This window comes from Gorilla gorilla, chromosome 3 (genome assembly GCF_029281585.2).
Source record: "Gorilla gorilla gorilla isolate KB3781 chromosome 3, NHGRI_mGorGor1-v2.1_pri, whole genome shotgun sequence".
NCBI lineage: Eukaryota > Metazoa > Chordata > Mammalia > Primates > Hominidae > Gorilla > Gorilla gorilla.
This window is the reverse complement of record NC_073227.2, coordinates 31,690,195-31,713,508: the sequence shown is the minus strand read 5'-3', so window position 1 is coordinate 31,713,508 and position 23,314 is coordinate 31,690,195.

The window sequence follows — 23,314 nt, the reverse complement described above, 5'->3', positions numbered from 1 at the left end:
GATAGGAATAGCATTGAATCTATAAATTGCTTTGGGTAGTATAGCAATTTTAATGATATTGATTCTTTCTATTCATGAGCATGGGATATTTTTCCATTCGTTTGTGTCTTCTCTGATTTCTTTGAATAGTGTTTTGTAATTCTGGTTGTAGAGATCTTTTCCTCCTGAATTAGCTATATTCCTAGGTATTTTATAATTTTTATGGCAATTGTGAATGAGATGGCCTTTCTGATTTTGCTCTTAGTCTGGCTGTTGTGGTGTATAGCAATACTAGTGATTTTTGTACATTGATTTTGTATCCTGAAACTTTGCTGAAGTTGTTTATCAGCTGAAGAAGCTGTGGGGCTGAGACTATGGGGTTTTCCAGATATAGAATAATGTGATCTACAAACAGAGAATGCTTTACTTCCTGGCTTCCTACTTGAGTGCCCTTTATTTCTTTCTCTTGCCTGATTTCTGTGGCTAAGACTTCCAATGCTATGTTGAATAGAAGTGGTGAGAGAGGGCATCCTTGTCTTGTGCCTGTTTTCACCAGAAATGCTTCCAGCTTTTGCCCATTTAGTATAATGTTGCCTGTGAGTTTTTCATAGATGGCACTTATTTTGAAGAATGTTCCTTCAATGTCTAGTTTATTCAGAGCTTTTAACATGAAGAAATATTGAATTTTATCAAAAGCCTTTTCTGCATCTATTAAGATTATCATGTGGTTTTTGTCTTTAGTTCTGTTTTTGTGATGAACCACATTTATTGAATTGTGTATGTTGAACCAACTTTGCATTTCAGGGATAAAGGCTACTTGATCATGGTGGATTAGCTTCTTGATGAGCTTCTGGGTTTGGTTTGCAAGCATTTTGTTGAGGATTTCTGAGTCAATGTTCATCAAGGATATTGGTCTGAAGTTTTCTTTTTTTTGTTGTGTTTCTGCCAGGTTTTGGTATGAAGATGATGCTGGCCTCATAGAATGAGTTGGGGTGGAGTCTGTCCTGGTCAATTTTTTGGAGTAGTTTCACTGGGAATGGTGCTGAAGTTGGCTGTGAATCTATTAGGTCCTGGGCTGTTTTTCGTTGTAGGCTATTTATTACTAATTCAATTTTGGAGTTTGTTATTGGTGTTATTGGTGTGTTTGGGGAATCAATTTCTTCCTGGCTTAGTTTTGGGAGGGTGTGTGTGTCCATGAATTTATCTATTTCTTCCAGATTTTCGAGTTTGTGTGCATAGACGTATTTGTAGTAGTTTTTAGTTGTTTTTATTTCTGTGGCATCAGTAGTAACATTTCCTTCATCATTTCTAATTGTGTTTATTTGGATCTTCTCTCTTTTCTTCTGTATTAGTCTAGCTAGTGGGCTGTCTTATTAATGTTTCCAAAAAACCAACTCCTGGATTTATCTTTTTAATGGTTTTCCACGTCTCAATTTCCTTCAATTTAGCTCTGAGTTTTGTCACTTCTCATCTGCTAGTTTTGTGGCTGATTTGTTCTTGCTTCTCTAATTCTTCCATTTGTCATGTTAAGTTTTTAATTTGAGATCTTTCTAACTTTGTGATGTGGTCATTTAGTGCTATGAATTTCCCTCTTAACACTTCCTTAGCTGTGTCCCAGAGATTCTAATATGTTGGATCTTTGTTATATAATAACAATAACAACAATAACAATAACAATAGTTATTCAGGATCATGTTGTTTGATTTCCATGTAATTGCATGGCTTTGAGGGATATTCTTAGTCTTGAGTTCTATCTTTATTGTGATGTGGTCCAGGAGTTTGTTTGGTTGGATTTAGTTCTTTTACATTTGTTGAGGATTGCTTTATGCCCTATTATGTTGTCAGTTTTAGAGTATGTGTCATGTGGTGATGAGAACAACATATATTTTGTTGTTTTGGAGGTGAAGAGTTCTGTAAAGGCCTATCAGATCCATTTGGTCCAATGTTGAGTTTCAGTCCTGAATGTCCATGCTAATTTTCTGCCTCAATGATCTGTCTAATACCATCAATGGAGTGTTGAAATCTCCTACTATTACTATGTGGGGATCTATGTCTCTTTGTATGTCCTTAAGAACTTGCTTTATGAACCTGGGTGCTAATGTGTTGGGTGTATATGTATTTAGGAAAATTAGGTCTTAATTGAAACCTTTACCATTATGTAATGCCCTTTTTTGTCTTTTTAAAAAAATCTTTATTTTGTCTGCAATTAGGATTACAAACCCTGCATTTTTGTTTTCCATTTGCTTGGTAGATTTTCCTCCATCCCTTTATTTTGAGTCTATGAGTGTTATTACCTGTGAGATGGGTCTCTTGAAGACAGCAAACCATTGGGTCTTGCTTTTTAAATCAGTTTTCCACACTGTGCCTTTAAATTAGGGCATTCAGCCTGTTTACATTCAAGGTTAGTATTGCTATGTGTGGGTTTGATCCTGTTATTGTGCTGTTAGCTGGTTATGACATTGGTTTGTTTGTGCAGTTGCTTTATAATGACACTGATCTGCGTGTTTAAGTGTGTTTTTGTGTTAGCTGGTAGCGTTATTTTTTTCTACATTTAATATTCCTTTCAAGATGTCTAGTAAGACAGGTCTGGTGGTAATGAATTCCCTCAACATTTGCTTATCTGAAAAGGATCTTACTTCTCCTTCCCTTAGGTAGCTTAGTTTGGCTGGGTGTGAAATTCTTGGTTGATGTTTTTTCCTTTAAGAAGGTTGAATATTAGCCCTCAATTTTTTCTGGCTTGTTGGGTTTCAGCTGAGAGGTGCACTGTTAGCCAGATGGGGTTCCCTTCGTAGGTGACCTGCCCTTTCTCTCTAGCTGCCTTTAACATTCTTTCTTTCATGTGCATCTTGGAAAATCTGACAATTATGTGTCTTGGGGAGGTTCTTGCATAGATCTTGCCTCCAAGGTTCTCTGTATTTTCTAAATTTGACTGTTGGCCTCTCCAGCAAGGATGGGAAAGTTTTCATGGACAATATCCTGAAATATATTTTCCAAGTTGTTTACTTTCTTCCCTTCTTTTTCAGGAATGCCAATGGTTCATAGATTTGGCCTCTTTACATAATCTCATATTTTTTGGAGGTTTTGTTTATTTATTTTCTTTTTTTCTTTATTTTTGTCTGACTGTCTTATTTCAGGGAACCAGTCTTCAAGTTCTGAGATTCTTTCCTCAGCTTGGTTTATTCTTCCATTAATACTTGTTATTGCAAACATTCTTATATTGTGTTATTCAGCTCTTGTATTGTGTTATTCTTGGACTGTGTTATCTGTATTGTGTTATTCAGCTGTCATGCTTTTTTTTTTTTTTTTTTACCAGTGTTTTCATCCTTCAGCTCCTGTATTATTTATTGTGATTCTTATTTCTCTTGGATTGGGTTTTGCCATCCTACTGAAACTCAATGATCTTTGCTTCTATTCATATTCTGAATTCTAGTTCTGTCATTCCAGCCAGTTCAGCCTGGTTAAGAACTTGTTGGAGAACTGAGCATGGGTGTTTCTTTAACTGCAGTGAAGGTTGATTACAGTCAATCAACTTATTTTCTGGATGTTTTCACCTGGCCAATGCTTTGTGCAGAGTCTTTATTTGAAGCTAACTTCTTGACTCTGGTTTCAGAGGGGGATAAGCAAGCATGGTATTTTTGGTGTTGAAGTTTTGGGGTGTGATCCAGCAGGTGGCACTTAGGCTTATTGGTGAGTTGGTAGACTCTTGCTCAGTTGTGTGGCTCCCTTATGTTTCCTCACAGTTGCAGCCATGTTCCCTCTCAATGTTCTGAAAGCACGCATTCCTCCCTACCTTGAGTGCTGGCAGTAGATCATGACTTGACCCTCCTGGGTTGCCACTGCAGCTCTGGGGAGATCTCAGTGTTTATGTGTTTATGCTTCCCCAACTTGGAGGCAGCAGAGGGAGGGACCTTAGTAATGGCTGTGGCCAATAGTGGTTTGCTTGTCTCCTGGGGGCTCCACCCCAGAGAGATGCAGATTAGGAATTGCTTGGTGCAATCAGCCCTGGGTGGAGGGTCTGTGCTGTGGGCCTAAGCCAGGACTTCTCTGCCTGGTGACAAGCAGTGGGGGATATGTGAAACCCTTGGGAGACAGACTGGCCTCTCCTTGGGTCGACTGCAGCTTGCTGGAGGTGTGGATAAGGCATTTAAGGTCTTTGCTCTTTTGTTAGTGCAAGGGGGCAAGGGTAGTTCCACTGCAGAGGCAGTGGCAAAGAGGCTTTCAGGTGCCCCTGGAGGCTCTGTCCACGGAGTTGGTGAATTGGTACTGGCTCGATACCTCTGGTGGCAGGTGGCTGAGGCCCAGGCCTGGAGGACCTGCCCATTGAGTAGGTATGGCAACAAGCACCCACGTAGCAGTCTGGTCACTTTTCTGTGGGGCTGCTGTGGTATGCTGGGAGCCTGCTCCAGTCCCTAGTTGCCTCAGATTTCCCAGCACCTGGAGGTATCACCAGTGAAGCCTGAGAAACAACAAAGATGGGGGCCTGACCCTCTCTCTGGGAGCTTCATCCCAGGGAGGTGAAGTATGGGCCTGTTGCTGGACCAAAGGCATCTGTAGGAGGTGGCTGGAGACCCCGGTTGGGAAGTCCTGCCCAGTGAGGAAAATTGGGATCATTGACCTGTTTAACAAAGCAGTCTGGCCACATTTTAGTAGAGCATCTATGCTGTGCTGGGGGTCCACTTCAGCCTGCAGTTATCTTGGATGCTCTGAAGCCTGAATATTAGAATGCCTAAGTTGCCCAAATGAGAAAGATGGCAGCCCACCCCTCCCTCTGGGAGCAGTATCTCAGGGAGGATTCAAATCTCTGTCAGCTGGGGGACATGGGCAGGGGTGGCTGGAGGCCCCTGTTGGAAGGTCCTATCCAGTGAGGAGGAAGAGGATCGGGCACCTGCTTAAAGCAGCAGTTTGGCCACATTCTGGTAGAGCTGTTGTGCTGTGCTTGAGGATCCCTTCCCCTGGTCAGCTCAGATTCTCCAAAGTCTGAAGGCTGGAAAAGCTAAGGCACCCAAAGAGCAAAGATGGCTGCCTGCCCCTCCCACTAGGATCTCCTTTTTAGGAAGTGCAATGATGCTCTGGGAGCTGGCTGGAATTCCAAGCCAGTGGGTCTTATCCTGTGAGGTGCCATGGAAGTGGGGCCTTCAGGCTGTCGCTGCTGAGCCCTCTGGATTCAGTCTATTTCCTTGGGTTATATGCAGGGGTCTAACCTCCCACTTTGCTGGAGTTGCAGTTACTTTTACCAGGAAGTCTGGAGCCCAGGTATCTAAGGTCCCAGCATCTCCATGAGTGCCAAAAATCCATATAGCTCTGTCTGTCCAACTGAAGGCCCTGGTGAAGTGGGTTCACAAGGAGATATCCTGACCTGAGGGTTGCAAAGATCTGTGGGAGAAGTGGGGTTTCCCAGGTCACACATTCACTCACTGTTTCCCTTGATATGGGAGGTTGTCCCGGCTCTGTGTTGCTCCTGGTGGGCTGTCCTCCTGTCTTTCTTTTCTTCATTTTCCATGTGTCAAATTGTTTCTTTGATTAGTCCCAATGCAAGTACCTGGATGTTTCAGTTGAAGGTGTTGTATCTACTCACCCCTTCCATTTCTCTCCATGAGAGCCACACACACCAGTTGCTTCTAGCCGGCCATCTTGGCCACTCTCGATATTTCTTATTTTATAATTTTCTTTTTTGTGTGTGGTTGTATGTAGTGTTTGTTATAGAATGATCTGTTTGTGATTTTGATAAGAAGAATATGCCAACAAAAGGACTTGCACAGTGCACTAAGGGAATATTAGTCTATACATTATTTGAAATATCTTACATGATATTAAGTTATTAAAATAAAGATTATCATTTTGTAAAAGTATTCAATGTAGAAAATCACTAAATACTAAGATCAGTAAGTTACTAGAAAGACAATAAGGAAATAAAATAAATATTTCTGGAAAACAGAGATTCCCAAATCAAAGATAAATAATTTCACAAACACATTGTAAAGTTTCTACCAGAAAAGGCCAGGTGTGGTGGCTCATGCTTGTAATGCCACCGTTTTGGGAGGCTGAGGTGGGAGGATTAGTTAAGCCTAGAGGTCCCTCATCAGGCTGGACAACATAGCCAGATCTTGTCTCTACAAAAAACACAGAAAAAAAAATTAGCCTTGTGTGGTGGCTGCACCTGTAGTTCCATTTACTCAGGAGGCTGAGGTGGAAGGATTGCTTGTGCCTGGGAGGTAGAGGCTGTAGTGAGCTGTGAATCACGCCACTGCACTCTAGCCTGGGCAACAGAGCAAGACCCTGTCTAAAAAAAACAAAACAAAAACAAAAAGAAGAAAACAATTCTACAAGTAGAGAAACTCTCTTCACATTAAAGATATTTGGCAAAGACAAAGCTTCATTGTGAATGGTGATAAGTTTCCTAGAGATAGGAAGAGCCCCAACTTTGGTGAGCATGCCTTTATAGGTTGTGTAAGAAAGAGAGTATTTTCATGTTCAGAGAGGAGAACAAGATGTTATTTTAATATGTAACTTTGCCCAGTACTCCCATTTTTAATAAAACAAACTAGTTTTCACAAATACATTTTAAAATGCAATATACAATGTCTTTCTCAGGAGGTTAAATTTTCAGAGGTAAATTTTATATCAAGAGTATTGAACAAATTTTTCAGTATTCACAAATGTTCTAATATAATACAATTCATTTAATACTATGACACATCAGTGTGATTTGTAGATGTTGATTGTCTAGCCTTCAGAAAACTTAATAGAAAAAAAATCATTTGTTACAGAGGTCTTCATTTTTACATCTATAAGATTCTGTTTAGTATGAGAACTACCTGAAAAGAATAAGAAAATCAAAAAAGTTCTCTTAAAAGTCCTTGTCATATTAGTTGAGAAAACCCATTCAACTCTATATATTAAATATATTTTACAGTCAATTGTTCATTGGATCTTCAATATTTTGGTGGAGAACTACTTAATTTACCAAAAAGAAAGAAATAGAAATCAATCAACAGGGATTTATAGAGTACTTATGGAATGCTCAGCTTTGGGCTGGATGTTATAGAAAAGGGAGGATATTTAAGAGTGAATCACTACCTTCAAGAAAATTACAGTTTGATTGCAGAATTGCATTAGCTCAATGAAAATAAATTTGGAATAATGCAATGAGGAACGGAGATGATTGAAAAAGTTTCATAAAGCAGCTAAGAAAGGTTGGGTCTTGAAGAACAAGTAGGATTTTGAAAAGTTCAAGAATATCAGAAAAATGAGAGTAACATTTCTTGAGCCCTACTCATTTCTAGATGTGGTGCTAAATTCATCCTACACATTTTTTACTTTTAATTTTGTAGCAGTCCTATGAGACAGATAAAATTATTGCCATTTTGTAGTTGAAGAAACTTAAGCTTAAAGATGTCAGTGAATTTATCCACAGTTCACAGCTTATATATGGCAGAAATGGGGTTTAAATATAGGCCTGTTTCTCTCCAAAGTCTATGATGCTTTGCCCATTACAATATTTCAGAGGTGGGAACTGCTATGATAAAATATAGAGGCAAGGGAGACTGTTTATGTGGGAGAGAAAAAGAAAAAAAAATCAGTAGGTACCTATAGAACTTTAGACATTTCCCCCTCAAGTATTGCAGATTTAAGAAGTTTCCTTGGGCTTATTTTACCTCTTTATGGAATAATATCCATAACTCTGTCTCCCTTAACTCAAAGTACAGCATTACTCTGCCTCCAGTTGCTCATGTTATCCTTGAGATGTTTTATATATTCACCCCTTTACTAATCCTTTAGCAAATTCTGTTGTCTCCATCTCAAATACCTCTCTTTGTTCTTGTGTCTCTATCTCTGCCTAAATACGTATATCAATTTCTATATTGATATCTAGCTCTATTTTTATCTAAATCTATATTTGTGCAGTTAACCCTTGAAGAACATGGGTTTCAACTGTGCAGGTCCACTTATACATGGATTCTTTTTCAACCAAAATGGATCAAAAATACAATATTTCCTGGATGCAAAACTTCCTGTATACAGATTCCACAGGACCAACTGCAGGACTTGACTATGTGCAGATTTGGGTATATGTGGGTGTTCTGGAACCAATCCTATGAGTATACCAAGGAATGACAGTACATCTTTATCTCTATCTGTATACCTTATCTTTAATTCTATATCTATGTCTATTTCTACATCAATTTCTCTATGCGTATCTGTATCTAAATCTCTATTTCTATTTACATCTATAGCAACATATCCCTATTTTTGTACTATATCTACATATATATATATCTCTATGACTGTACCTATACCTACATATGCACCTACACCTTTACCCATACTTAATTTATTTATACCTATATCTATACTTATACCTACATTCATCTCAAATCCATCTCCACTGGAATCAACCTAGTCCAAGTCATTATCAACTCCTAATTGGATTACTGTAATAGTTCCCTTACTGCTCTTCCAACTGCTATTCTTGAACCTCTATAATCTTTTAAATATGTAAATTAGTTCACACTAATTTCAAAAGTTTCCAATGCCTTCTCTCACACTAAGAATAGTATATGAATTTCAGTTCAGGGCCTATTGACTACTTTTCCTACCTCATCTCCTTAAAATCTCCCTCTCAGTCACCAAGCCCTATCTGCCTAAGCTTTTGCTCCTTTTAAATATATCAATTTTTGATGCTTTAGGGTTTTTGTACTTGCTATTATTTCTGCCTAGTATAGTCTGCTGTCAGAAGTAAGCATTTTAGTTTCTTTTTGTCATTCAGGACTCAGTTCAAATGCTGCCTAGGTGGAAAGCCATCCTTGATCACTCAACATTATGCTGGAGACCCTGTGGTGAATTAAAGATAGCAACGCATGCTTTGGTACCTCTCCTTTGGAGAGGTAGAGTTTATACAGCATCTCCTTGAGTCTGGGTGGGCTCTGTGACTGCTCACACCAAGAGAATATGGTAGAAGTGTTGCATCAGTTTCTAGGCTCTGGCCATAAGATGTTGACAAATTTTACTCACATTTAGAAGCAAGTTGCCATGTAACTACAAGTGTGAATCCCCTTAACTGCCATACTTTGAGAAACACAAGCCACATGGAGCAACTCTTAAGGATAAAAAGCCATGTGATTATATAGAGAGAGACAGAGAGAGAGAGAGAAACACCCTGAGAGACTCTGAGGTGCTAGACATGTGAATGGTTTTTGGAAGAGAATCTTCCTGCCCCAGCTGCTGCTGTGTGGATCATAGATACATCATCCAGCTGAATCTTTCCAGAATTCTCAACCCACAACAACTGTAAACAAAACACAATTTTGTGTCAAGCCACTAAGTTTTGGAGTAGTGTTACATAGCAATAATTAATCAGAACATATGTCCAAGTATGGTTTATTCACACTATCCTTTTAATTTTTCTACTAGTTATCACTGCCTGAAATGTCTTCCCTCACTTCCTTTTTCCTCCCCTTCCTTCCTTCATCCTTTCTTTTTTTTCTTTTCTCTGCCTCTGTCTTTATTTCCTTTTTTTTGCTATCTATTTATTGCCTCAACTATAGATTATAAGCACTACACAAAAAGTAACTTTGTGAATCTCTTCTCTACTGCATCTCTAGTACCTAGAAGTAGGCCTCACAGATAGTTGGTATCTTTAAATATTTATGAAATAAATGAAATAAGCCTGTGCACTCAATTATTCTAGCTGCATACAGTTGGTATTTACTCAATCAAAGGTGTGACACCCATCCTTGTACATAAATACACAAATAAAACCCTTGCTAAAATAATTTCACTTATAAATGGGGGAAAGAATACATGCTATATGCTATTCTGTAGTTTTACAATGAGATGGGTTTCAGCAAAGCAGGATGCTTGAATGGGGTAAAAATTATACCTCTATACTGCTTTTTGGCATTAGATTTCAGTGGGATTCCCAATAGTTGGCTCAGTGCCATAATGAGCTTCAAAGAGAAAAAAAAAATCATAGGTTTTGAAGTAGCTTAAAACACACCCTTTAGCTCCTCAGTACTAGAGCTTATACCTGGCAGAGTTCCAAGTCCCTTTTCTTCAGCTACATGGTGACATGGAGCCTGCCATGAGGATCCAGGATGCTCGGCTGCCTCTGATCCGAGGAGCTGACACAGAAATAACTTCCATTGCTCATAGATGACTCTTCACAAGGCCAGAGTTGGAACTGCTCTCCAAATACCAACTCGAGGCCATTTGAGAACTCCTGCTGCGGAGAAGATGAGGTTTTCAAGATATAAAGATGAGGACCTTTCACCTCCTCGCCCTTTGGGCTTAGCATAAAGACAGAAAAGGCAGCAGAGAGTTAGAGAGGTTCTTGTCACCCATAAAGTAACTAAACTGAACTGGCCACTCATAGACACTTCCTATGGTGCCCACCAGCCCTTCTCCATGTTCTCCTCTAAGATAATTCTCTTCTGCCTCTGTTGTCACAGGGGTGAGTAGCCACCTTCTTTTGACTTTTGCAGTGTGCAGGGCAACTTTCACATTCAGGGCTTTTGCACAGGCTATTCACTCTTGACGGGTACTTTCTTAACTCTGACCCTCCTCACCCCATTCAAAATCAAGGCATCAGTTTAAACGTCACTTCCTCTGGAAAGGCTTTCTGTTCCCCTAGGCTAGGTTTTGTCTCTCTGCTACACAATTTTATTACACCCCTTGTTGCAAGGGACACCTCCATATTTAAGCAGTCAATCCACTATGTCAAGTATTTTCTGAGATTAACCAATCAATCAATAGTATTATGCATGCTCTGGTGTTAGTAAGTTCAATAAAGGGAGAAATCAGGCTTTCTTTGTTCTTTTCTGTATCCCGAGGACATAGCTTGAGTCCAAGCATAGATCAGACAGTCAACAATTGATGAATTAATGGTTGGTAGGTGGGTGGATTACAGGGATACTCTCTTTTATGATTTTCACCTCTTGGATTTGGAACAATCTGTGTATCCCTAGTGAAGGTGAGAGTCTTCATTCCCCAATTCTTTATTTCTAATCCTTATAGGTCACTGATCTGTTCAGGTGCAGCTTTAGCTGCACCCTGTGCTCTGGACCAATCCTAACTTGGGACAGGAGGTGGATAAAATGCCCATTCTCTGAGGCCCCCATTCCAAAACCTGGCTCCCAGATGACATTTCTAGACACACACTGAGCCAAAAGGGAACCTGCTACCTTGAAAAGAAGGACTCAGTTTTGGCAGGATTCATCACCTGCTGACTAAAAAGCCCTTGGACCGTGAATAACCAGTGGTGATACCCAAATAGTACACTGTGGGCTTGTGTTCTGAGACATGTTCTCTTTGGGTGTGACCCAGCATATTCCCAGCTATGGTGGCTATGATGAAAGACTCCTTCTGTCTGAGAAAAGCAGAGGGTAAAGATGACTTTGTCTTGCACCATGGGCACCAGATCAGCCACAGTGGGGGAGGGCAACAGGCAGGCTCTTGGGGTCCCTAAGTCTAGGCCTAAGTTCTTGGACAACATTTATGCCCTGGGCTAGAAGGGTGAGTCCTAGGTCTGGTAGCATTCACCACAAGCTGACTGAAGAGCCCTTGGGCTTTAAGTGAATATGGGCGGTGGCCTGGCAGAACCCGCTTTGGGCCGGTGGTAGTGGTGACCACAGGGAGAGGCTCTTCTGCCTGTGGAAAGGAGAAGGAAGAGTGGGAAGGACTTTACATTGCTGTTTGAGTGCCAGCTTAGTCACAGGAGAATAGAACATCAGGTAAATTTCTAAAGTTTTGCTTCGATCCCTGGCTCCTAGACAGCATTTCTGGACCTGCCTAGAGCCTGGAAGAACTCACTGTACTGAACGAAAGGACACAAACCTGCTTGGCTTCACTACCTGCTGATTGTAGAGCACTAGGGCCTTGAGTGAACATAGATGCTAACCAGGTAATGGTTAATAAGAGACAAGAAGTTCATTATATAATGATAAAGTGGAGAATTCTGCAAGAAAACATAACAATTATAAACATATATGCACTTAACACTGGAGCTTCCAGACATATATAGCAAGTATTATTAGAGCGAAAGAGAGCAATAGACCTCAATGCAATATGAGCTAGAGACTTCAACACTCTACTTTCAGCATTGGACTGATCTCCCAGACAGAAACTCAACAGAGACACATCAGACTTAAGCTGCACTGTAGAACAAATGGACTCGATAGATATTTACAGAACTTTTCATCCAACAGGTGAGGAATATACATTCCCAAGAACATACACTGGGGAAAAGATAGCCTCTTTAAAAAATTGTGCTTGGAAAACTGGATATCCATATACATAAGAATGAAACTAGACCCCTATCTTTCACCGTATACAAAAATCAAATCAAAATGGATTAAAGGTTTAAATCTAAGACCTCAAATTATGAAACCACTACAGGAAAACATTGGGGAGACTCTCCAGGACTTTCAACTGGAAATAATTTCTTGAGTAATACCCTGCCAGAACAGGAAACCAAAAAGCAAAAATGGACAAATGGGATCTCATCAAGTTAAAAAGCTTCTGCACAGCAAAGGAATCAATCGACAAAGTGAAGAGACAAGACACAGAATGGGAGAAAAAATTTGCAAGCTACTCATCTGACATGGGATTAATAACCAGAATAATTAAGGAGCTTAAACTACAGGGAGAAAATCCAATAATCTGATTAAAAAATGGGCAAAAGATTTGAATAGACATTTCTCAAAGACATACAAATGGCAAACAGACATATGAAAAGGTGCTCAACATCTTGATTATCTGATTATCAGAGAAATGCAAATCAAAACTACAATTGGATATCATTTTACCCCACCTAAAATGGCTTTTTTTTTTTTTTTTCCTGAGATGGAGTCTCACTCTGCTGCCAGGCTAGAGTGCAGTGGCGGGATATCAGCTCACTGCAATCTCCACCTCCCAGGTTCAAGCAATTCTCCTGCCTCAGCATCCCGAGTAGCTGGGACTACAGGCATGCACCACCATGCCTGGCTAATTTTTGTATTTTTAGTAGAGACAGGGTTTCACCATGTTGGCCAGGAGGGTCTTGATCTCCTGACCTCATGATCTGCTTGCCTCGGCCTCCCAAAGTGCTGGAATTACAGGTGTGAGCCACCGTGCCTGGCCTAAAATGGCTTTTATCCAAAAGACAGACAATAGCAAATGCTGGAGAGGATGTGTAGAACAGGAAATGCTTGTACACTGTTGGTGGGAATGTAAATTAGTACCCCCCCCAAAAAAAACAAAAAAAACAAAAAACCCTAAAAATAGAGCTACCATACAATCCAGTAATCCCAATGCTGGCTATATACCCAAAATAAAGGAAATCAGCCTATCAAAGAGATATCTGCGCTCTCATGTTTGTTTCAGCACCCTTCACAATAGCCAAGATTTGGAAGCAACCTAAGTGTCCATCAACATCTAAGTGGATAAAGAAAATGTGATACATATATACAACAGAGTACTATTCAGTCATAAAAACTGAGATTCTGTAATTTGCAACAACATGAATGGAACTGGAGGTCATTATGTTAGGTGAAATAAGCCAAGCACAAAAAGACAGACTACATGCTCTCATTCATTTGTGGGACCTAAAAATCAAAACAATTGAACCCATGGACACAGAGAATAAAAGGATGGTTTCCAGAGGCTGGGAAGGGTAGCGGAGGTATATGGGGGTGTGAGTGAGCTGGGCATGGTTAACGAGTACAAAAAATAGTTAGAAAGAATGAATAAGTAATAAAGAATTGTACTTTCTTCAGAACTCGGCTTCTGGACTGTGGGTTCCAGCAAAGTAAAGGTCTTTGCTGCCAGCACTATGCCTTTGACTATTTTCTGGGTGAGTCCACACTTGCACAGAGTGGGGATTTTCCTGGATATAGGTATGAGGTTCATTTTTTTTTTATGATGTTAGTGATGGGTGCCATATCTACACATTCAACAAAATTTCTGTTAGGGAGCCGCTGCGTCCATTTTTTGCTCATAAACGTGAAACTCAAGATGATCAGAGCTTCCTGAATATCTTTCCTGTAATGGATCCAGACAGTGCCAGTCCCCTAATTTATTCTGGGGAAAGTAAATAAACATTTGAATATAATCATCAGTAGGAAGTTTCTGTGTGCCTATAGCCAGACTAAGAACTTTTCTGCTAGATACACACAAGTATAAAGGGATAGAAGGGAAAGATCAGTCATTTTGTAAACCATGAACACAAAATAAATATATTAATTAGGGTAAAATTACATTTTACTTATAAAGTTTGTCATGTTGCTTTCTTCAGGGCTTATGTTTACATTTCTGTTCAATAAACATTTTGAAATTTAAAAAAAAGAATGAATAAGACATAGTATTTGATAGCACATCAGGGTGATTATGGTCAATAATAATTTCATTGTACATTTAAAAATTACTAAGTGTATAATTGGATTGTTTGTAACACAAAGGATAAATGCTTAAGGGGATGGACACCACATTTCCTACGATGTGACTATTGTGCATTACATGCCCATATCAAAATATTTTATGTACCCCATAAGTATATACACCAACTATGTACCCCCCAAAAATAAAAATAAAGGCCAGGGGCGGTGGCTTACGCCTGTAATCCCAGCACTTTGGGAGGCTGAGGCGGGCGGATCATGAGGTTAGGAGATTGAGACCATTCTGGCTAACACGGTGAAACCCCGTCTCTACTAAAAATACAAAAAAATTACCCGGGCGTGGTGGTGGGTGCCTGTACTCCCAGCTACTTGGGAGGCTGAGGCGGGAGAATAGCGTGAGCCCGGGAGGCAGAGCTTGCAGTGAGCTGAGATTGCGCCACTGCACTCCAGCCGGGGCGACAGAGCGAGACTCCATCTCAAAAAAAGAAAAAATAATAATAATAATAATATTAAAAAATAAAAATAAAAGAAAACTTAAAAAAATGCCCATTCTCTTATTCATGAATTTCTTATAATGTTGTTTTTCCTAATAAGGGCTCTAAGGCCTTTGATGCTGAATGATGTAATCTCAAGTATATCCTTTTAGGGTATTCCATTATGATAAAGGAAACCCAGTGCACTTAATTCAAGCCTAAGCTTTTGTAGTATGTTGCAATTACTGAAACATAAATTTAAGTATCTAGCCTAGTCCTTGGCATATGGCAGACACTCATTAACTGGTAGTCATCATTATCAACATGATTATTGATTATTAGTCAATGTTACAGTCACTTGGGCAGGCTTCCCCTCTCCCTGTGAGTTCCATGACCACTTCTTAGATCTCCATTACATTCTTTCAAACAGGTCCAGAATTTTTTACTCTGACCTTAGTCCATAAACTAAGGCTTTCCTCTCCTTGCCTATTTTTCTGATGCTGCTGTCATGCTTCTCAGCAAACAACTGCACTGTATTTGTGGTAGAATCTCACTTATTGAGGCTCAGTACATCTGTTGAAAACCCACAGCTACTTTTTGAATCCCTCCCTTAGCAGGATCATTTAAAATTGATATTAGAGATCATTATAATTCTTGAATATTATTGCTGTATCCCCCAGTCTGAAATACTAATACTAGAGTCACTGTATCTGAGCATCTCTAATCTCTAATAGTTAAGAGTCTAGACATTAATTAGAGTCAGACACACAAGTTTTGAACAATGTCTCCTTTAAGTTCTGAAAACTTGGAAAAATTGTTTAATTCTTAAGCTTCTCTTTCCCCTTCTATAAGATTGCAATCAATAATAGTACCTGACTCCTAGGGCTACTGTAAAGATGAAGTGAGAATAAATGAAATTAAAAGACTATTGGCAAGCCTGTTCTCCTCCCAAGTCTGTCTGCCTACCTGTGACTACCATGTTTTACTTGGTCTTAACCTCTATCCCAAGATTGTGCTACATGTGTCTGGCTCAAGCACTGCCCCTGTGTATTAACTGAAAGCATACATACATTATTCATCTTCTGGGTCTTTGGGAATTGGAGATTGAATAGATGATAATATTTTAAGCACATTTTGAATGCATTCATTTGTATAATCACAGTAGCAAATATTCTTTTTGTAATTCTGTTATTTCCTGGGAAATCTTTCACATGAACTGGACTATTGAGTTTTCAGAAAAAAAAGAAACCAATTTAAAAAATAAAGAATTATAAGTACAATCATTTTTTTAAAGTTTTCTAATTTGACTTCTGCTTCCAAAAGATGAAGTAGACATACTTCCCTCATCATCATGCTAAATACAACTAAGAATAGTGGACATTATATGTAAAACAAACATAAGACATCTTTGAAAGATACAAGAGAAGATGGCTGATTGGCCAACAATCTTAGGACCTAAAGAATAACATGGTGATCAATTACCTGGGTTTTCCTTTTGCCTCATATATCCTGACCTAGATCTAATGAAGCCAGTAAACTAAAAACACAAACTTGCACAGATGTCAAAATTTCCAACTAAAGCCCTAGACAAAGAACTAGAAACAGGCAGCCTAGCAAGACAAAAAATTTTTGGAAAAAAAAAGCTGCTCTATTTTAGCTAAAGCTCTCATCCCATCCTACCAGCAAAGGCTGACTAGGGACCCACTCAAGGCTATTACCAAAATCCCAATGCCCCTGCTGGGCTGGTGTTGAAGGTCATGTAGAAAGCCAGGATTGCAATCCCTGCTGGCCAGTAACGAGCTCCTCATTCACAGTGTTAGTGCATGTCATGTGGGAGCCTGGACTTCTACTTGTGCCTGGCAATAATGTTCTCATTCTCTAGTTGGGTGGTGTCAAGGAGACCTAATGTAGAGTGTGATCGTTCACCACCACCCAGTGGTGACAAGGGAACCCCCAGTGCTGTCAGTGGAGACAAAATGGGAGTCAGATCCCCTACTTCTGTCTAGGAGTAATGAGGAAACTTACCTAACTTCTATGCCAATGAAGGCTGGGTACCAAGTTGAAATTCTACCTCTACGGTGATGCTTTCCTCTTTCCTTGTCAGAGTTATATAAAAGAAAGCCAGCTAAAATAGAAGGTTTAATAAGACTGAAAATTTTGTAACACAAAAATTTCCAGGTGTCTGTTAAAAATGGTTTGTCATACCAAAAAGCAGTAAGATCTCAAACTGAATGAAAAAAAGACAATCAAAAGATGGCAACACTGACATAACAGAAATGCTAAAATTTTCTGACAAAGATTATAAAGCAGCTATCATAAAACTGCTTTAATGAGTAATTATGAATACTCTTAAAATAAATTGAAAAGAGAAAGTCTCAATAAAGAAATAAAAGTTATAAAATAAGTTTATAACTGAAAAATAAAATTTTTAAAATGAAAAGTACAGTGGAGGAGCTTAGTAGCAATATGGATAGGGCAGATAAAATAATCACTTGGCTGGAAGATAGAATAATAGAAGCTACCCAGTATGAACAACAAAGAAAAGGTAGTCTTAAAAAAAAATGAGGTAATCCTGAGAAACTGTGTGACTATCATAAATGATCTAACTTCCATGCCATTGGAGTTCCAGAAGAAGATAAGAGGACAAGGCTGAAAAACTATACCAACAAATAATGACTGAAAGCTTCCCAAATTTGTTCAAAAAACTTAAATCTACAGATCAAAGATGAGTGAACACAAAGCAGAAAAAAAAAAAGAAATCCATGCAATGATACATTGTAATTAAACTTTTGAAAACTAAGGGCAAAATATCTTGAGAGTGGCCACAGGAAAATGACACATTACCTTTAGAAAAATGGCAATTAGAGTAAAAGCTGTTTTATCATAAAAAATGATGGAAGCTAGATGAATCACAGGTTGGAAGAAACTAATTGCCAACCCAGAAATCTATACCCAGCAAAAAAAAAAATTCTTCAGGAATGAAGAGGAAGTAAAGATATTCTAAAATGAGAAAAAAAAAATGAATGTGTCTAGTCTCAGACCTATTCTAAATTAATGGTTAGAGGAAGTTTCTTTAAACATTAAGAAACTGTAAAAATAAGAAACCCTTTAAGATCAGGGAAGAGGAGATAATAAGGCAAGAAAAAATGGAAAAATATAATAGCAATTCCTTCTTCTCAAGCTTTCTAATTTTTTTGGTAGTTGAAGCAAAAATTATAACAGTTTATAATGTGGTTATAAATATATGCAGAGGAAATATTTAAGACAACTATATTATAACTAGGGGAGGTCAAAGAGAACTAAAGAGAGATAATTATTATGATTTTTTGAATAATAAAATGTCACCAGTAGACTGTGATAGAACACCATACACACACACATACATGCACACACACACACAATGTAATGTCTAGAATAACCACTGCAATAGCTACATAAAGTTTTATATATAATTTATCTATAACATTTTAATATACAAAAAAGCACTTCGGCTAACTCTCAATAGAATTCTAACAAACTTCGAGTGAATAAGAAAGGCAGGAAAAAGAAAACAAAGAAACAAGAAGCTGAAAGAACAAACAGCAACTAAAAATAAAATTGCAGGCTTAACATATTAATAATTACATTAAATGTAAATGATGTAATTACACGAATTAAAAGACAAAAATTGGCAAAATGGTCCAACTATTTAAAAAACAGATATATTGTTCAGACAGTCAAAGGAAATCAGAAGTGGCTATACTAATAACAGAAAAAGTAGTCTTCAGCATATAGAAAATTACTGGAAAGACAGTAGGATCTATGCACTGATAAAAGTTAAAGCCTACAAAAAAGCAGTAATCTTAAATGTATACACACCAAGCAAAACAACAGAGTGGTAAAATGTGTGAGGCAGAAACTGACAGAACTGACACAAAAAACAGACATTCATTATTATACTTACAGACCTCAACACCCCTCTCTCAAAAATTTATAGACAAACTAGGCAGAAATTAGCAAGGATATAGAAGAACTCAACAATACCATCAACCAACAGTATTTACTCAATATTTTTAAAGAAGCAACAGCAAAATACACTCATTTTCAAGTGCTTATGAACCACATTCCATGGTAGGTTGTATCCAGGGCCATGAAATAAATCTTGTAAATTTAAACTAACTGAAATTATACAGAAGGTGTTTTCTTACCACATGGGAATTAAATTAGGAATCAATAACAGAATTATTGCAGAAAGTCTCCAAACATCTGGAAGCTAAATAGTGTATTTGTAAATAATCCATGAGTCGAAAGGTAGTCTCAAGAAAAATTTTAAAAAGGATATTTAATTGAAAGAAAATAAAGCTTATTAAAATATGTTAGACACAGCTAAAGCAGTGCTAAGAAGAATATTTATAAAACCAAATTCAAAAATTAGGTAAAAAAAAGCAGTTTCAAATCAATAATTAAGATTCCTCATCAAAAACCTAGAGAAAAAAAAACAACCCTGGCTCCTTCATCAAAAACATACTAAGCAAAACCAGGCAAACAAAAGCCAAAAGCAAAAACAAAACTAAAAGAGCCTTAAAAAGGACAAAATAAACCCAAGTAAACAATGGAAAAGAATAATAAACATAAAAGCAGAAATTAATGAGCTTGAAAATATTAAAACATAGAAAATTTAGTAAAATCAAGGACTAATTATTTGAAAAGATTAATAAAATTGACAAACATCTAGCAAGACTGAGAACAAAAAGTGAAAATATACAAATTACCAATATCAGTAATTTGTTCAGGCTTTTCTACGAGAAAGGCTTATTGGCTTGAGTCATCTTTGGACTAAATTGACTGCATTTAAAAGAAATTTTTCTTTTAAATATTTTAAATTTTAAATATTTAATTTATATAAAATATACATTTTAAATATTTTAAATTTTTCTTTTAAAAGAAATTTTTCTTTCAAATAGCTGTCCGATATGTATCTATAAAAAGTTACAACAGAAATATAATATCTACTTCAAAAAATTCATTAGCAAGATTGAAAAACAAAAATCAGATTTAAAATAATTTTAATTTTTTTGAACGCTCCAACTGCTTGTTTTGAATTTTCTGTGAGATTTGCTAGAAGATGTTTCAATCTGTGGTCCAGTGATTAAGATTTGCACTGTCAACGCTTTTGCCTAGGGTCAATTCCTGGTCAGGGAACAAGTACCTTAGAGACATAAACTTGTTTGGCTCAGGAGAGAAACATTTATGAGAGTTAATTAGAGTTATTTGTAAAAATCTTTTTGAATTTATATTTGTATGACTCTTGACTCTTTGGGGTACCCATTTGACTAGCAATTGTTTCCTTCCCATGAAAATCTTTTGCCTGTTTGTCTTACTAAGTCTTCATCTCTTAGTTTTTCATTGATTAGGGGCACGTTGGTTGTCAGGCAGCTCTATGCACATGACTAACTCAAAGGATGGAATCCCTGAGGATATGGCTGGATAGAAATGTGTGTTGTACCCCATCTGTGCCTACTAAAACTTTCCTTCCTTTAAGCTGTCTTGAGGTCTGGATCTTAGAAGGGCTTCAGTTTGTTCTTCTTTGGAGACTGGCTAAAATCACAAAGGGCTTCTGGGCTTTGGTCTTGTATGTGAATATTTGTTTTGATTTATAGGTCATTGTTCATATACTCCTTTGGTTTATATTCAGAGCATGATAGAAACTTTTCTGTTTGTTTGTTTAGCCTTCTCTCCTGAGGTAAAAATGGAACTATGTACTCAGAAAGAAAGGAGCCAGTTGAGACAAAAACAGAAATCTTACTCTGGAAGCTCTTTTTGCCCTGTCTTTCTCATTTGTGTTCATTAGATTTTTATGTGGTCTTTCTTAGAAGTGGGTAGGAGAGACCCTTGTGACTAGCCACAGACTGGGCCAGAGAGACAGGCCTCCTGCCTCTGCCCCGAGCCTAATCTCTGAGCAAGTCAGCAGCAGGTTCCTCCCAGGCAGTGGGAAAGATGCTGCCCCATTTACAGCCCACTCCAGTCCCTTGGTTCCAGGGGAAGACCTGCTGCTTCCAAAGCCCACCCATTCTTACCAACATCCAAAACTCCTTCTAGGTGCAAATTTCAGGAGAAAAAAACTGGTAAATGGAAAAGTTTGCTCTTTGCTTGGCTAAAACTTGATAATAAAATGTTTTAAGTGTTCTATGGCCAAAAGTCACTTAATTAAAAGCTAAAATCCAGGCTATAATATTTTGTAAAGCCTCTGATTTTTCTCTTTTGAATACTGTTTCTCCCATTAAATTACTTTTCAGTCAACTGGACTTCTTTTTCTTGAACCTCTACTAACTAGACCTTTTTGTGAAATTTAAGATCTCCTGAAACTGGTTACTTTAAGACCCATTCTTCCATTTACTTCTGCTTCTCCTTCTTTTTGCCACCTTTGTCAGCCCCTACTTCTTTTATTTGAAGATTAATGGCAAAAAAATTACTGAGAGAAAACATCGGATCTTCGGGTATCACATGAAGTGATCTAAAGGAGACTTCTAGTGACCCTGAGACCTACAGAGGCACACAAAAAAATGTGCCACTGACCCCTTTACTGGGGATTTGTGCCTTCCTTATAGAGTCTCAAAGAGACATGGATGGGCTCATCTCAGGTCTGAAATTTTGCTCTTTTTTTGTATTGAGCAACCTAATGTATTTGGCTTTTGGATGCACACATCTATGTGTGTTGCATATTGTGTGTGCATGTTTATTTCTATAGATGAGTTCATATATTATCTACATGGTGCCAAATTGACATAGAGATAAAATGAGCATGTATGAATTACATAATTAAGCCCAAATACTTTTCAAAGTTTATTTGACTTAAATAAATCTTTAGGAAATTATATGAGTTAAAGATTGTTGCTTTAATAGAAACAGATTTATCTTCTAAGTTATCAGCAAAATACCTCAGTAGCTTTTGTTTGGATGGTAACTGCCTGATATACATGTGTTATATAATAATTAACAGAAAAAAAACGAGATGACTAAACTGTGTCTAACGTCTGATAACAATTTTCAAACATATGGGAAAACTGGATAGCCACATATAGAAGAATGAAACTGGATTGTTCTCTCTCACCATATACAAAAATTAACTCAAGATGGCTAAGATCTGAAGCCAAAAATATTTAGAAGAAAACCTAGGAAAAACTCTTCTGGACACTGGCCTAGGCAAGGAATTCATAACTAAGATCCGAAAAGCAAATGCAACAAAAACAAAAAATACACAAATGGGATTTAATTAAACTAAAAGGCTTCTGTACAACAGTAGAAATAATCAACAGAGTAAACAGAAAACCCACAGAATGGGAAAAAGTATTTGCAAACTATGCATCCAACAAAGGACTAATATCCAGAATCTAAAAGGAACTCAAGCAAATAAGCCAGAAAAAAAAAATCTGAAAACAATAATCCCATCAAGAAGTGGGCAAATGACATTAATAATTTCTTCTCCAAAAATATATACAATGGCCAAGAAACATACGAACAAATATTCAACATCACTAGTCATCAGGGAAATGCAAATTAAAACCACAATGAGATACCACCTTGCCCCATCCAGAGTGGCCATCATTAAAATGTCAAAAATCAATATATGTTGGCATGGATGGTGAAAAGGGAATGCCTATGTGCTGCTGGTGAGAATGTAATTAGTACAACCTCTGTGGAAAACAGTGTGAATATTTCTCAAGTAACTAAAAGCAGATCTACCATTCAATCCGGCAATCCAACTACTGGGTATCTACCACCCCAAAAAAGTCCTTATAAAAAAACTACCTGCATGCGTATGTTTATCACAGCACAATTTACAATTGGAAGGATATGGAACTACCTAAGTTTCCATCAGCCAAAGTGTAGATAAAGAAAATGTGGGCCGGGCATGGTTGCTCATGCCTGTGATCCCAGGACTTTGGGAGGCCGAGGCGGGCGGATCATGAGGTCAAGAGATTGAGACCATCCTGGCCAACATGGTGAAACTCCGTCTCTACTAAAAATACGAAAATTAGTTGGGCATGGTGGCTTGCGCCTGTAGTTTCAGCTACTTGGGAGCCTGAGGCAGGAGAATCGCTTAAACCCGAGAGGTTGCAGTGAGCCAAGATTGTGCCACTGCACTCCAGCCTGGCGACAGAGTGAGACTCTGTCTCAAAAAAAATAAAGAAAGAAAGAAAGAAAACGTGGTATATAGACACATAGAATACTACTCAGCTATAAGGAAAGAATGAAATATTGTCTTTTGCAGCAACTTGGATAGAGCTAGAGGCCATTATTCTAAGAGAAGTAACTTAGGAATGGAAAACTTACATGTTCACACTTATAAGTGAGAGCTAAGATGTGGGTCTGCAAAGGCATGCAGAGTGGCAGAGTGGACATTGAAGACTCAAAAGTCAGGAGGGTAGGAAGGGGCTGAGGGATTAATAAACTACATATTGGGTATGATGTATAGTACATTGGGTGATTGGTACACGAAAATCTCAGGCTTCA